This window comes from Cicer arietinum, chromosome 3, assembly GCF_000331145.2.
Source record: "Cicer arietinum cultivar CDC Frontier isolate Library 1 chromosome 3, Cicar.CDCFrontier_v2.0, whole genome shotgun sequence".
In the NCBI taxonomy this organism is placed as follows: Eukaryota; Viridiplantae; Streptophyta; class Magnoliopsida; order Fabales; family Fabaceae; genus Cicer; species Cicer arietinum.
In genome coordinates this window covers 53024067-53028500 of record NC_021162.2, presented here as the reverse complement: position 1 = coordinate 53028500, position 4434 = coordinate 53024067, and the positions used below count along the sequence as shown (strand labels likewise).

Sequence of the window (4434 nt, the reverse complement as noted above, 5' to 3'; positions counted from 1 at the left end):
TCGTCGGTTCGGGACTTACCAGCCAGAAACTATCATTGTTCAAATTAAACTATCAACGATTTAAATATGTTTAACCAATTTTATATAATTATATCCCCAAGGATTGATTATTCATTATAGGCAGAATGTAATTAATACATAATTATAGAAGAACTAATGATTTTTCATTATAGATGTTCCATTTTTATAAATAAAAATAAAAATAAAATAAAAATAAAAATAAAAAACTAGATCTAGTATGTATAAAAATAAAAGTAATTGTTGTTCATTTGCCTTAATTACTTAATAATCCTATCAACAAACGCTCCAAACGTACCCTGAATCTTGGAACTAGTGTTTGGATTTGGAACGGTTCGGCGCCAAGAAAGTGGGTTCTGCAATTTCCCTTGATGAAAGAATAGTGAAGTGTTTTTGACAACAGAGTCAATACATAAACGATGAACAACACTTTTTCACAATCTTCAATCAAATCAAACAACAACAAACACAAACCTCCTTTCATGCCAGCAAAGGATGACACCAAACCTGTGCTTCAAGACCCAGTACTCTCTCTCTCTTTTGCATATATTGTATTTCACAATTCATGATTCTGATTGTTATAAGAATATTTGTTGTGTTTCTTCTTCTGTGACAGATACTGAGGTCTGATCCAATTGAGACAGAGGAAGCTGTGCTGTTATTACCTCCATTCTCAATCCCCAAATCAACTTCCCCTTCTCAAATGACCTAATTGTGTTTTTCATTTTTGAAACTTTTATCACTACCCATGTTAAGTATTATCTTTTTCTTTCTGTTTTTGATAATGGGTTTTTTATTTTTTGAGTGTTTTAGCTCACTGGATGAAATTCCCTCATAAACCCTTTCTCTTAAAGATGTGATTTTTATTGCACTGTGCTGATTTTTCTTAACTGAATTTCAGTTTTTTTTGTTCTTGTTAGTTGTTATCATAGTTGGTCTTGGTTTGATGCTTGAAGAAATTGAGGGATAAGTGGATTCATTTTCATATGGTTTTGAATTGTAGTTGCAGTTACGCCGTGAATCTTTATATTGCAGTAAAATATGAGCAAGTATGGCAGCAATTGTGATTGTGATGCCGATGTGTAGACCTCTAAAACTGTTGTATTACGGTTGTTAACCGCAATTTAGAACTATGAACTTTCCTTGCTCAATTTCTGCAGTAGGTAATGTTCATTATGATGGGAAGCTTATAATTCTTTCTAGGGTAGATGATTTATTGTAATGCTGGAAACAATAAATTTTATTTAAACATCCATTCGAGATACCCAAATTCAGTAACTTTTTATATGGTTATTGCAATTCGCACCTCTGGTTAATGAAGTGTTAGAGGTGGTAAGATATCAAGTGTCACAACTCATTAAACTTCATTAACCACAAATCTGAAAGTTATTAAGCATGCTTTTGAAATGTTCAAATTTACATGTATTTGGAAATCTGTACGTTTAAAATTTTGATTAATAACGTTACAAATTTGTGGTTAATGAAATTTAGTTGATGGTTAATGAATTATCCAATCTTAACCACCAATTGAACTGTATTAACCATGTAAAATTTTATCGAATTTAGGTGTTCAAAATTGTTACTCAAATAATGTTGGTGTTTGTTTATTTTCCTGGAGTTTCTTGTTGTGAAGTTGGTGGTCTCAACAGACATGGACAGGTCTTTAGCTTATGATTAAGATTAATAACTTGTGTGAAATGGTATATAAGATTTTTCTGTTCCTTGAATACACACTGAGATAGTTCTCTTTAGTCACTGTGGAGTTTGGACAAGTTCAGTGTTAATTAGTTAGCATGGCATGATGGAATACTAAGTTATCTATTCAAATTTCTTTAAATTTGCTTTCCACTTGAAAAGTTTCATTTCTCTTAATCTATGCTAGGCTTGAATGTTGAACGAGTTCTTTCACTGTCAAACAATGGTGGCTCAAGAATAATGAGTTAGGATTTATAGCCCTTTAGATCTTTGGTTATATCAGATTGAGAATTTAAAATGCACATTGTGTGTATACAATCATGTAGTTTGTATACTAATACTTAATTGGGACTTTATATTGTAGCAACTTATATTCTTTTACAGCTAATTGCACCATAAAGCTGGCTTTAGAGGATCCGTTTTTTTGCTATGGTATTGTTGTTTTGCTTATCATTGGACAGGTAGTTGTTTCAAGGAGTGCCTTTGGTATTTTATTTTAATATTCTCTTTAATTGCAGTCAATGAAAATTTTGTGGAACTCATGAATTCTAATAAATAAAAAGAGTGTTAAAAAGTGTGGTTAAAGAATGTGGCTCGTAAAAAGATTTTATCAATGTTTTGATGAATATTTTATCAGGAACAAAACCATTACCCTTTATCAAATTAAGCAATCTATAAGCATTATCCACATGACCTTCTCTACATGGATAATTGATTAGTGAATTAGTTATGTAATAAGAGTTGGTGATAGGTTTTTCTCAAGCATTTTATATGTCATTGCCTTATGTATGTTTTTTACCTTCGAAAATCCATTTATCAATTTATTGTACGTTTTTAGCACGTTTCAATTAAACACGAGATAAAATTGTGTTTCTTTGTTTAATTCAATTATATGCATGTTCCTTGTTTCTTGAGTACACTTGTAATCACGAACAAATCTATCGAGCCGTATAAAATTTTGAAGAAAAATTATAATATAATAATTATAAAGAATAAATATTTGTTATTGGTCAATGTGTTAAAATAGAAATATGTATTTCATTAATATTGTGATTTTTTAATACATTTTAGATAAAATTTTAAAGAAAAAATATAATCCATTAATTATATGTATAATTTACTATATAAACTTTTAACAGGATAAATGTTTTTTATTGGTATGTTAGTTGAATGATGATTTTTCATGATCAATAAAAAATCTACTACATAAAAGCAATTTTTTGTCTGGTATGTTAGTTAAATGATGTTTTAACTGGTATGTTATTTAATAATAATTTACTATATAAGTTAAAAAAAAAACCATATAAATCATATAAATGACAAATAATTTTTTATGGTCAATTAGTTAAAATATAAATGTGTAATAGATTAGTTGTTTGTCTCTCAAATGTCTTCTACTTAAAAATTTAAAAACATTTCAATAGTACTGTAGTTTATATAATCCCATTAATTATAGTACACTAACATATTTTAATTGTACCGTGTCTTTTGCATATTTTCTACATAAAATTTTGAAATAGTTTTGATTGCAAAGATCAGCGGTTCTTTTCCTTGTAAATTATATTTGAAAAAAAATGGGATAAATTTGATTGGAACCCAAAAACATAAGTAAAAGATCAATCTTTATGTACCACTAGACCAACGAAAATTTATAACCCATTTTCGAAGATATTTAATATATTTTTTAATTTTTAATGGCCCCTCGAAGAAAACTTCTGAAGCTCGGCTATTGATTACGGTAATTATAATATTTTTTATATATTAATTATAATTTATAATATAAACTTTAATTATTTTAAAGTTTATTTTCATTGGTATATTAGTTGAAAGATGATATTTTATGAATTAATTATTTTAAATTAGAAATATTTATTTCAATAGTAATATATATCTTGAATATTTCATAAATAATTTTTTTTAAAGTTATAATACACTAATTATAATTTATTATATAAATAATACACAAGACATATGATTAATATCATTGATCATACTCTAAAAATTATAGCAATATTAGAATAATATATAACATTAAATTATATTCTCATATTGAAAAAACATATCAAATAATGTTAATTAAATTTTCAATATAATCTTTATAAAAATAAATAAATTATCCTCCCTAAATTCTAAGTATTACATTAACAATTAATAATCATTTTTTAAAAAGATATAAATTCGTGTGAGCCGTACAAATACATGGATATTTTGCTAGTTTCTTCTTAAAGTAATGGATCGACCAACTACTCATCACACATCAAAATACCATGCTGAATGATACACTTTACCAATAAATCCAAGCATATTGATAAGATTACGACATATCCCACATGATTAAATTGTACTCCAATTTTTTTGAGTACTTGTGAGTACATGAAATTGAGGAATCTTTTATAGTTCAACTGCTTGCTAAGATTCTCCAAAAAAAAATTATCAGTCTTTCTTTGTGGTAGCAGCCACTTAAAGGGGAACACTATTAGTCCCTTGTTAATCAAGCTTATTATCAGAGTCATTACTTTGATTTTGTGTCTGCTATCATGTAAACTATATATTGGATCTAGATTCTATACTTTTGAGTTGTTAAAAGTAGAGTAATTTTAAACAAACTTTGTGATAAAATAAGAGGGTGTGATGTTTAGGATAGAGAGAAAATAAATGTAAAAAGACATAGAGAAAAATGTAAGAAAATGTAGAGAAGTCAAAGATAGAGAATCTAAATCT

General features: G+C 27.4%; 1 long non-coding RNA gene across 1 annotated transcript; it reads left to right on the top strand.

The window, feature by feature from the left end:
* Positions 1 to 234: 234 nt before the first annotated feature.
* Positions 235 to 889, top strand: LOC101504672 (uncharacterized). Its single transcript, XR_001143491.3, has 2 exons — positions 235 to 542; positions 635 to 889. It is a non-coding gene; the product is annotated as an uncharacterized lncRNA (long non-coding RNA).
* The last annotated feature ends 3545 nt before the right edge of the window (positions 890 to 4434 follow it).